Source organism: Bufo gargarizans, chromosome 6 (genome assembly GCF_014858855.1).
Source record: "Bufo gargarizans isolate SCDJY-AF-19 chromosome 6, ASM1485885v1, whole genome shotgun sequence".
NCBI lineage: Eukaryota > Metazoa > Chordata > Amphibia > Anura > Bufonidae > Bufo > Bufo gargarizans.
Window position 1 is genome coordinate 277,337,329 of NC_058085.1, and position 12,504 is coordinate 277,349,832.

The 12,504-nt window shown below is 44.8% G+C and overlaps 1 protein-coding gene across 1 annotated transcript in view; it reads right to left on the reverse strand.

Annotated features, from left to right (window-relative positions):
* The window catches only part of APCDD1L (APC down-regulated 1 like), a 72,070-nt gene that overhangs the window by 48,043 nt on the left and 11,523 nt on the right, over positions 1–12,504 (reverse strand). The window lies entirely within an intron of this gene.

Consider the following 12,504-nt stretch of genomic DNA (forward strand, 5'->3'; position numbering starts at 1 on the left):
AATAAAAACGGTGTTAAAAAAGCCATTTATTGTCACCTTACATCACAAAAAGTGTAATAGTAAGCAATCAAAAAGTTATATGCAACCCAAAATAGTGCCAATCGAACAGTCATCTCATCCCGCAAAAATGATACCCTACCTAAGACAATCGCCTAAAAAATATTAAAAAAAATATGGCTCTCAGAATATGGAGGCACTAAAAACATGATTTATTTTTTTTTTTTCAAAAATGATATTATTGTGTAGAGCTTAAATAAATAAAAAAGTATACATATTAGGTATTGCCACGTGCCTTAAGGACCTGCTCTAAAAATATCACATGATCTAACCCCTCAGGTGAACACCGTAAAAAAAACGGTATAAAAAAGAGCACTTTTTGTTACCTTACATCACAAAAAGTATAATAGCAAGCGATCAAAAAGTCATGCACACCCCAAAATCATACCAATCAAACCATCATCTCATCCCACAAAAAATGAGACCCTACCTAGGACAATTGCCCGAAAAATATAAAAACTATAGCTCTCAGAATATGGAGACATAAAACATGATTTTTTTTGTTTAAAAATGTTGTTATTGTGTAAAACTAAAATAAAATAAAAAAAGCACCCATATTAGGCATTGCCACTTCCATAAGAACCTTCTGTATAAAAATATCACATGATCTAAACCCTCAGTAAATAAAAAGTGTCAAAAAAGCCATTTTTTGTTACCTTATATCATAAACAGTGTAATACCAAGCGATCAAAAAGTCATATGCATCCTAAAATAGTACCAATCAAACCGTCATCTCATACCGAAAAAAAATTAGCCCCTACATAAGACAGTCGCCCAAAAAATTAAAAAAACTACGGCTTTCAGAATATGGAGACACTAAAAAATAATTTTTCTCAAAAATACTTTATTATGTCATATTTGGTATTGTCGTGTCCATAACAACCTGCTCTGTAAAAATACCACATGATCTAACCCAGTGATGGCGAACCTATGGCACGGGTGCCAGAGGCGGCACTCAGAGCCCTCTCTGTGGGCACCCACACCCTGGAAAAAGTCTATGGTGTACCAATATGCCTTAGACTTTTCCTGCCATTCAGCAGCGCAGGGCGCCCTATGAACGGCACAGGCAGCGCACTGAATGTAGGCAGGCTATTGTAGATAAATGATAAAGTACATGGAAGATATACTACACTGGACGTAGTATTCAAGGTAAATTGCTGTGTTGGCACTTTGCGATAAATAAGTGGGTTTATGTTGCAGTTTGGGCACTCGGTCTGTAAAAGGTTCGCCATCACTGATCTAACCTGTCAGATGAACATTGTAAATAGCAAAAAAATATATGAAGCCAAAACAGCTATTTTTTGTTACCTTGCTTCACAAAAAATAGAGCAACCAAAAATAATATGTACCCTAAAATAGTACCAACAAAACTGCCACCTTATCCCGTAGTTTCCAAAATGGGGTCACTTTTGTCGAGTTTCTACTCCAGGTGTGCATCAGGGTGTCTTCAAATGTGACATAGCAACTTAAAATTGTCCCAGTGAAATCTACCCTCCAAAAACCATATGGCGTTCCTTCTACGCCCTGCCATGTGCCCGTACAGCAGTTCACAACCACATATGGGGTGTTTCTGTAAACTACAGAATCAGGGCAATAAATATTGAGTTTTGTTTGGCCTGTTAACTCTTGCTTTGTTAGTGAAAAAATTGATTAAAATGGAAAATCTGCCAAAAAAGTGAAATTCTGAAATTTCATCTACATTTTCCTTTAATTCTTGTGGAACACCTAAAGGGTTAAGAACGTTTGTAAACGTAGTTTCTCAAATGGGGCCATTCATGGGTGGTTTCTATTATGTAAGCTTCACAAAGTGACTTCAGACCTGAACTGGTCCTTAAAAAGTAGATTTGCTTTTATACTTCTAAGCCTTCTAACGTACCAAAAAAAAGAAAATGTCATTTACAAAATGATCCAAACATGAAGTAGACATATGGGAAATGTAAAGTAATAACTATTTTATTTTCCAAATTTTGGGTAAATTTGGTATTTATTTTTATAAATAAAAATTAAATATTTTGACTCAAATTTACCACGGTCATGAAGTACAATATGTAACGATAATACAATCTCAGGATGGCTTGGATAAGTAAAAGCGTTTTAAAGTTTTCACCACATAAAGTGACACATGGCAATTTGCAAAAAATGGCCTGGTCCTTAAGGTGAAAAATGGCAGGGTCCTTAAGGGTTTAAAGGCGCTTCATACCCCAGGGAAGATGCCTGAGCAACTCATGGTCCCTAGCTTGTCAGGTTCTGTGTGTGAAGATGTTTTTGAAGTTCTGGTTTGCTGTGTACCAGGACCCTGTTTTGGAATTATCGGATTTTGCTTGTTTGCCGTCTGCGCCTGACCTTGGACTTCGTTTATGGACCTTGCTTGATCACTGCCTGCCCTGAGCTCAGACTTCCTGACCACGTCCTTCCTCACAGTGCTTGCATCGATATCTCTGACCCCCTGGTCAGCTGCCACGGACTCAGGGACTGCTCTGGAGTGGCACCTGGCAACTACCCTAACGGCCCAAGCCTATCCTCACCATCAGAGGCTCTAGTGAAGACCAGGTAGTTGCTCAGTCACGCCCCTCCACAGTATAGCCAGTTAGTGGCGCAGTATACAGTGACTGATATTGGCTGTGAATTCAGTGGCCCCTTACTTATGGGTGTTACTAATTCCTGCTCCATTGTCTGTATCAGCTCAATGCCATATGTAGGAATCCTGGAAGTGATACTAGTGGAAGGATGAATCATTATTCTGTTGGCGGCACTGGTTACTCTATCGTGGCTGTGTATATGGGTGTAAATCCCAGCATATAGCAAGAGGACCATAACATGTACTTGAGATGACAATCTGCAAACAGAACATTTGGATTTGTTTAGTTTCTAGTTTAATCCTTTCAACCAAAAGAATACAATGCAAATTAATTACGAAATATCCCCTCTAAGTCCTGTCCACAGATCCATCAGATTATGTTTAGTTCTGGTGGAACCTCAAAAACACAAGAATGAGCCAAAAATGAGCAAATGTTCTGACCAGCTGTTCCTTTTTACTGAGAGGACTCGAATCTCTCTAAATGAATCTTCCATGTCATCCATCTGATTAATTATCCACAATACACATGCAAAAAGAAACAAACTACACTGTCAAGCTGTGCTAGATACATGCTAAATAAATTTACAGTGTGTCCATCGCCTACGCGTGGTGAAGCCAGCCATTTTAGAATTTGATCCAACATCCCAGAGGATGCAGTCTTACACATTCCCTAAATGTGATAATGGGAGGTACAATGGCTGCAGCTAATGCACCAAGGCCATATTCACATCTTGTGTTGTCCAGCAGCATTATTGTTATGGGCTTATTTGCAACTCCTCTATAATGTATTCTGCAGGGTGTGTGAGTTTATGTTGCTTAGAAACCACTTGACCTTATGTTTAGGGACCACCATTTGGTTACATGTAGCTACATGTGCTAAAGTGGTCACAGAAAGTTCTACCTATTATGTGATGATATTGTCTCTCCCTCCAACAATGGTTTGTTTAGAACCTTTTACTTTTTCAGTGTCCCTTTGCACCATTACTTAGGAGGACCTGAGTCTAAGGGGAAATGTCTATTTCTGAATAAGCCTAAAGGCTGGTTCTTTAGCCAGGGATTTGACCAATCACATTTATCTCTCCTGACTCACCCATACACATAAACGTTTGGCTCGGCTGAAAAGTGTATGTGTGGTCCATGGAGAGAGGGGAAAAAGCCACTACCAAAGACCTCTGGTGACGGCTTATCTCCTGGGAGAATAAAATAATTAAATGAAAACACTAATTTCGCCTCCTGACATCATCTATCGGGAAATAGTCAGGAGCTCCCCATACATATTAGACTGTCGGACAAACCTGCAGACATGTTCGACTGACAATACACTAATGTGTATGGGGACCTTAAGAGGACTGGGCAGGGATGGAGAATAAAATGACTTCCTGAGCAACCATTTTGGTTAAAAAAATACAAATGAAATTCTGTGCAGTCAGAGAAAAGTTTTATATATATATATATATATATATATATATATATATATATATATATAAATATATATATACAGTTGTGTTCAAAATTATTCAACCCCCACTGAAATTGAGTGTTTTGGCCAGTTTGACATTGATTTTGATCATTTCAGTCATATTGTTTACAATTAAATCAAAGAGGCACTTGTAAGTCAGACAAATATCACATAACATTTATACTGAAATAACCACAAATGTCTTTTCTGTGCTCACATCATTATCAGTTTTATTCAACCCCCAAGTGACATTCAATCTTAGTATTTAGTACAACATCCTTTTCCAGTTATAACAGCTTTTAAACATGAAGCATAGCTTGACACAAGTGTCTTGCAGCGATCTACGGGTATCTTCGCCCATTCTTCATGGGCAAAAGCCTCCAGTTCAGTCACATTCTTAGGCTTGCGCGCTGCAACTGCTTTCTTTAAGTCCCACCAGAGGTTCTCAATCTGATTTAAGTCTGGTGACTGCGATAGCCACTTCAAAATGTTCCAGCCTTTAATCTGCAACCATGCTCTAGTGGACTTGGAGGTATGCTTGGGATCATTGTCCTGTTGAAAGGTCCAACGTCTCCCAAGCCTCAGGTTTGTGATGGACTGCATCACATTTTCATCCAATATCTCCTGGTACTGAAGAGAATTCATGGTACCTTGCACACGCTGAAGCTTCCCTGTACCTGTAGAAGCAAAACAGCCCACTTTGCGCTTCAGGTAACGCTCAGCAGTCGAAGTCAGCATCTTCTTTCTGCCACGACCAGGTAGTGTTTCAACAGTGCCCTTTGCCTTGAATTTGCTGAATGATGCTTCCTATGGTGTCTCTTGGTATGTTTAACATCTTTGCAATCTTCTTATAGCCATTGCCCTTCCTGTGAAGAGAAATCACCTCTTCTCTTGTCTTCCTGGACCATTCTCTTGACTTCACCATGTTTGTAAACACACCAGTAAATGTCTAGAAGGAGCTGAGTGTCACAGTCCTTTTAAATCTGCCTAATTGGTGCTTATTATGCTTGATTGCTGATCCTTGACATCCACAGGTGTTTTCAATACCTGATCGAAAACACTTGAATGAACCTCTGTTCTTAAGAGTGGTAGTCTTTAACCACCTCCCGACCGCCTAACGCACCGATGCGTCCGGGAGGTGGTTGATTTACTCCTCCTGGACGCATCGGCGCGTCATCTCGCGAGACGCGAGATTTCGTCACAGCCGGCCCGCGCATGCGCATCGCGGCCCGGCATTTCGTCAAGGAGTATTTTGTCAGCAACCTGCCAGCCAATGATCGCGGCTGGCAGGTTGCTGATTTTTAAAAAAACCTATCAGAGTGCCAATAACAGATCATATTAGTAAATATGATCTGTTATATGGCTGGCCTGCTGGTTCTTTTCGTCGGTTGGATCCAGCAGAGGAGCAGGCTACACAGTGAGTACACCAACACCACATACTAGCCCCAGATCACCCCCCTGAACCCCAATTAACCCTTTGATCACCCCTTTGATCGCCCCTGTCAATCACTAGTGAAAGGAAAAAAGTGATCAGTGCAAACTGTCACTTTTTTTTTTCACTGGTATTGACCATTAGGTTTTAGGTATAGTTTAGGCCCCTTGGTTAGGTAGTTTAGGGATCAGTTAGCGCCAAGCCCACCGCACTGCAGTCACTGATTCGCTGATTAGCGTATCGCTAATCAGCATTTATACTTTTATAGTATCTGGAAATGATCAAAACTGATCACGGTCAGATCTATAATTGTATTAGTGTCACTTTAGGTTCGCCCTCCACCCAAAACGCAGTGTTTGCCCGATCAGGCCTGATCGGTTGCCCACACGTGCGTTCACCCACGCCCACCCCACCGCAGTGACCAAAAATTTTTTTTTTTGATCACTGCACATTCACTTTACACGCGCTGCAGCGATAAAAAAAAGGTTTTGATATTTTTTATCAACCGCAGCGGCCTCCGGTACTTCGCTAGCCTCCCATTTGTAAGACAGGCTTGCTTTTTTTTCTTGGGTAGTCTCAGGGAATACCCCTAAATTTAGTTGCCCACATGTCAAACAGGGCGTATTCTTCTGAAGAATACGAACCTGTAGAAAGCAGTGGCTCTCTGACCCAAAGTTCGGACGAGGAGGCTGAGGTCCCTGAATAGCACCAGGCGTACCCGGCCCCGTGTCGCTAGACCGCAGGTTGCGCAGGATCCGCTTCAAGAGCAGCAGAGTGGGGCTGGTGCTGTCGGATTACGTGGTGAGGAATACACCAGCAGCGCAGCCCTTCCTGGACCTAGTACCAGCACTGCCGTAGAACATGGTGAAGTAGCGAGCACCAGAAGGGCAGTTGAAGCTGGTACGGTGGCACGTGCAGTAGTGACCCCGTCGCAGCCACCGCAAAGACGTGCCCGTAGAGCCCCTAGAATCCCTGAGGTGCTGGCAAACCCTGATTTGCAGTCCCCAACTTCAGCCGCACCTGTAGTTCCCCCTTTCACCGCCCAGTCTGGAGTTCGGGTTGAGACAGCTCAGATCGGTTCGGCCCTGGGATTTTTTGAGCTGTTCTTGACTGCGGAGCTCTTAGACTTAGTTGTGGCAGAGACAAACCGGTATGCCACACAATTTATAACCGCTAACCCGGGAAGCTTTTATGCCCAGCCTTTCCGGTGGAAACCAGTCCAAGTTTCTGAAATTAATTTTTTTTTGGGCCTTCTCCTCAACATGGGTCTAACTAAAAAGCATGAATTGCGGTCATATTGGTCCACGAACCCAATTCATCACATGCCCATGTTCTCTGCTGCTATGTCCAGGACACAATTTGAGACCATCCTGCGTTTCCTGCACTTTAGTGATAACAGCACCTCCCATCCCAGAGGCCACCCTGCTTTTGACCGGCTCCACAAAATTCGGCCCCTCATAGACCATTTCAACCAGAAATTTGCAGATTTGTATACCCCAGAGCAAAACATCTGCGTAGACGAGTCCCTGATACATTTTACCGGGCGCCTTGGCTTCAAACAATACACCCCAAGCATGGTATGGGGTCAAATTGTATAAGCTCTGTGAAAGGGCCACAGGCTATACCCACAAATTTCGTGTCTATGAGGGAAAAGATCAGACCCTGGAGCCGGTCGGTTGCCCTGACTACCTGGGGAGCAGTGGGAAGATAGTCTGGGACTTGGTGTCACCCTTATTCGGCAAGGGGTACCATCTTTATGTGGACAATTTCTACACAAGTGTGGCCCTCTTTAGGCATTTGTTTCTAGAACGGATTGGCGCCTGTGGTACCGCGCGAACTAGTCGCGCGGGCTTCCCCCAACGGCTCGTTAGCACCCGTCTTGCAAGGGGGCAGAGGGCCGCACTGTGTAACGAAGAACTGCTCGCGGTGAAATGGAGAGACAAGCGTGACGTTTACATGCTCTCCTCCATTCACGCAGACACGACAATACAAATTGAGCGAGCAACCCGTGTCATTGAAAAGCCCCTCTGAGTCCACGACTATAACCTTCACATGGGAGGGGTGGACTTCAATGACCAGATGTTGTCTCCGTATTTAGTTTCCCGCAGAACCAGACGCTGGTATAAGAAGGTGTCTGTATATTTAATTCAATTGGCTCTGTATAATAGTTTTGTTCTCTACAGTAAGGTTGGGAGAACAGGATCCTTCCTCAAATTTCAGGAAGAGATCATCGAGAAAGGTTCCGTGGCCCCATCCACCAGTGTAGTTAGCCGTCTACACGAGCGACATTTCCCCAATGTCGTTGCTGGTACCTCAACCCAACCGTCACCCCGAAAAAGATGTCGTGTCTGTAGCAGGAGTGGAATAAGGCGTGACACCCGCTATTTCTGTCCTGACTGTCCTGACCGCCCTGCCCTATGCTTAGGGGAGTGTTTCCGGAAGTACCACACACAGGTACACCTAGCATAGGGATCATCTCACCAGGACAGGCACACAGGGCTATTAGGGCCCATTCACTCACACAGCTGCTGCAAACGTCTCCTTTCACCTGGGACAAAGTGCATAACGCACTTCGCCACATCTTTGGGCGATTTGCGCTTTGCACATTGACCTATGGGGAAGGAGAGGTTTGTTCTATAAAGGAAAAAAAAAAAAAACAAACAAAAAAAAAACACCAGTAAGCAAAAAGGTTAATGTTTAGTTCAAAAAGTTAAAGTTTATATGTTCTGTTCCAAAGTTAATAAAATTATTGCGTTGCGGCCTGGTTTTTTCATTTTAGTTTTTTTACCTTCCAGGTGGACCAACCGATCGACTAGCTGCAGCACTGATGTGCATTCTGACAGAAGCATTGCGCTGCTGTCAGATTACACGCAAGCCGGTGTATGCGGCGCTGCAAGACGAGATTTCTACTCTGCAGTAACAGATACGTTTGCTGAGGCATATGAGCTGAGGAGGAGGCGGCGTTCCTATGCTTTGGCAAACACTTTGTATGTAAAAAAAAAATATAATAATCCCGGCAATGATTTATTCATCCACATCGATTGATGTGAATGGAGAAATCTGGTTTGCCAGGGCATACGAGCTAAGTGGGTATGGATGTAGGGCGGAGCTCCTATGTCCTGGCAGACGCCTTTCCCCTCCTTTTTTTTTTTGGGGCAGAGATTTTTTCATCCACATTGATCGATGCGAATGAAGAAATCTGTGCCGTTCATTTTTTTCTTTCAGCCCAGAGGCTGAACGGAAAAAAAAAATCTCATTACCTGTATGCTCAATATAAGGAGAATAGCAGAAACTCCTAATGCTGGCCATACATGTAATGATTGCGGAGACCCTCAAATGCCAGGGCAGTACAAACACCCCACAACTGACCCCATTTTGGAAAGAAGACACCCCAAGGTATTCGCTGAGGGGCATATTGAGTCCATGAAAGATTAAAATTTTTGTCCTAAGTTAGCAGAAAGTGAGACTTTGTGAGAAAAAAAAAATATATCAATTTCCGCTAACTTATGTCAAAAAAATACATTTCTATGAACTCGCCATACCCCTCATTGAATACCTTGGGGCGTCTTCTTTCCAAAGTGGGGTCACATGTGGGGTATTTATACTGCCCTGGCTTTTTAGGGGCCCTAAAGCGTGAGAAGAAGTCTGGGATCCAAATGTCTAAAAATGCCCTCCTAAAAGGAATTTGAGCACTTTTGCAGCCTAGATGTGCAAAAGTGTCACACATCTGGTATCGCCATACTCAGGAGAAGCTGGGGAATGTGTTTTGGGGTGTCATTTTACATATAGATAAATATCTTGGTCAAATGCCAACTTTGTATAAAAAAATGGGAAAAGTTGTCTTTTGCCAAGATATTTCTCTCACCCAGCATGGGTATATGTAAAATGACACCCCAAAACACATTGCCCAACTTCTCCTGAGTACAGCGATACCAGATGTGTGACACTTTTTTGCAGCCAAGGTGGGCAAAGGGGCACATATTCCAAAGTGCACCTTTCGGATTTCGCAGGCCATTTTTTACACATTTTGATTGCAAAGTACTTCTCACACATTTGGGCCCCTAAATTGCCAGGGCAGTATAACTACGCCACAAGTGACCCCATTTTGGAAAGAAGACACCCCAAGGTATTCCGTGAGGGGCATGGCGAGTTCCTAGAATTTTTAATTTTTTGTCGCAAGTTAGTGGAATATGAGACTTTGTAAGGGAAAGAAAAAAAAAAAAATCATCATTTTCCGCTAACTTGTGACAAAAAATAAAAAGTTCTATGAACTCACTATGCCCATCATGAATACCTTAGGGTGTCTACTTTCCGAAATGGGGTCATTTGTGGGGTTTTTCTACTGTTTGGGCATTGTAGAACCTCAGGAATCATGACAGGTGCTCAGAAAGTCAGAGCTGTTTCAAAAAGCGGAAATTCACATTTTTGTACCATAGTGTGTAAACGCTATAACTTTTACCCAAACCATTTTTTTTTTTTGCCCAAACATTTTTTTTTTATCAAAGACATGTAGAACAATAAATTTGGCGAAAAATTTATATATGGATGTCGTTTTTTTTGCAAAATTTTACAGCTGAAAGTGAAAAATGTCATTTTTTTGCAAAAAAATTGTTACATTTTGATTACTAACAAAAAATGTAAAAATGTCAGCAGCAATAAAATACCACCAAATGAAAGCTCCATTAGTGAGAAGAAAAGGAGGTAAAATTCATTTGGGTGGTAAGTTGCATGACCGAGCGATAAACGGTGAAAGTAGTGTAGTGCAGAAGTGTAAAAAGTGGCCTGGTCATGAAGGGGGTTTCAGCTAGCGGGGTTGAAGTGGTTAAGGGGTTGAATAATTGTGTCAATGAAGAAATCACAAAAAAACATTTAATACTGTATTACAAAAACAATTGATGTCATTTTAGTTGCATTTGGTTCTTTAAAAAGTCCTTGTAAGGGCTCTTTCACACTTGCGTTATAGTCTTCCGGCAAAGAGTTCCGTCGTCGGGGCTCTATGCCGGAAGAATACTGATCAGGATTATCCCCATGCATTCTGAATGGAGTGAAATCCGTTCAGGATGCATCAGGATGTCTTCAGTTCCGGAACGGAACGTTTTTTGGCCGCAGCAAATAGCGCAGCATGCTGCGCTTTTTGCTCCGGCCAAAAATCCGGAACACTTGCCGCAACGACGGATCCGGAATAATAGCCCATTGGAATGTATTATTCCGGATCCGTCCTAACATCTTCAGTTCTTACAACGCAACAACGGATCCGGAAGTTGCGTCTGCGCCTGCGCCAGGAAGTAGGAAGGGCTTGGCTGGCGCCAACTTCGGCAGACAACCCGCGCGGGAGAGGACAGGTCGTGTCTTCAGCTCCTGGAGGTGAGTTTTCAGTGTGTGTTTTGTCTGGACATAGTAGATGCATGTAGGAGGCAGCAAATGAATGCTGGGGGTAGTAGTCCCCTGGGGAATACTGCCCCCAGCACCCACCGTGCAGTCACCCCAGCTGCAGTCCAAAGTGCTTTTTCTTTGGGACTGCAGCTGGCTGGGGTGACTGCATGGTTGATGTTGGGGGTAGTAGTCCCCTGGGGAATGCAGCCCCCCGCACCCACCGGGCAGTCACCCCAGCTTCAGTCCAAAGTGCTTTTTCTTTGGGACTGCAGCTGGCTGGGGTGACTGCATGGTTGATGTTGGGGGTAGTAGTCCCCTGGGGAATACTGCCCCCAGCACCCACCGTGCAGTCACCCCAGCTGCAGTCCAAAGTGCTTTTTCTTTGGGACTGCAGCTGGCTGGGGTGACTGCATGGTTGATGTTGGGGGTAGTAGTCCCCTGGGGAATGCAGCCCCCCGCACCCACCGTGCAGTCACCCCAGCTTCAGTCCAAAGTGCTTTTTCTTTGGGACTGCAGCTGGCTGGGGTGACTGCATGGTTGATGTTGGGGGTAGTAGTCCCCTGGGGAATACTGCCCCCAGCACCCACCGTGCAGTCACCCCAGCTGCAGTCCAAAGTGCTTTTTCTTTGGGACTGCAGCTGGCTGGGGTGACTGCATGGTTGATGTTGGGGGTAGTAGTCCCCTGGGGAATGCAGCCCCCCGCACCCACCGTGCAGTCACCCCAGCTTCAGTCCAAAGTGCTTTTTCTTTGGGACTGCAGCTGGCTGGGGTGACTGCATGGTTGATGTTGGGGGTAGTAGTCCCCTGGGGAATACTGCCCCCAGCACCCACCGTGCAGTCACCCCAGCTGCAGTCCAAAGTGCTTTTTCTTTGGGACTGCAGCTGGCTGGGGTGACTGCATGGTTGATGTTGGGGGTAGTAGTCCCCCGCACCCACCGTGCAGTCACCCCAGCTTCAGTCCAAAGTGCTTTTTCTTTGGGACTGCAGCTGGCTGGGGTGACTGCATGGTTGATGTTGGGGGTAGTAGTCCCCTGGGGAATACTGCCCCCAGCACCCACCGTGCAGTCACCCCAGCTGCAGTCCAAAGTGCTTTTTCTTTGGGACTGCAGCTGGCTGGGGTGACTGCATGGTTGATGTTGGGGGTAGTAGTCCCCTGGGGAATGCAGCCCCCCGCACCCACCGTGCAGTCACCCCAGCTTCAGTCCAAAGTGCTTTTTCTTTGGGACTGCAGCTGGCTGGGGTGACTGCATGGTTGATGTTGGGGGTAGTAGTCCCCTGGGGAATGCAGCCCCCAGCACCCACCGTGCAGTCACCCCAGCTTCAGTCCAAAGTGCTTTTTCTTTGGGACTGCAGCTGGCTGGGGTGACTGCATGGTTGATGTTGGGGGTAGTAGTCCCCTGGGGAATGCAGCCCCCAGCACCCACCGTGCAGTCACCCCAGCTGCAGTCCAAAGTGCTTTTTCTTTGGGACTGCAGCTGGCTGGGGTGACTGCATGGTTGATGTTGGGGGTAGTAGTCCCCTGGGGAATGCAGCCCCCCGCACCCACCGTGCAGTCACCCCAGCTTCAGTCCAAAGTGCTTTTTCTTTGGGACTGCAGCTGGCTGG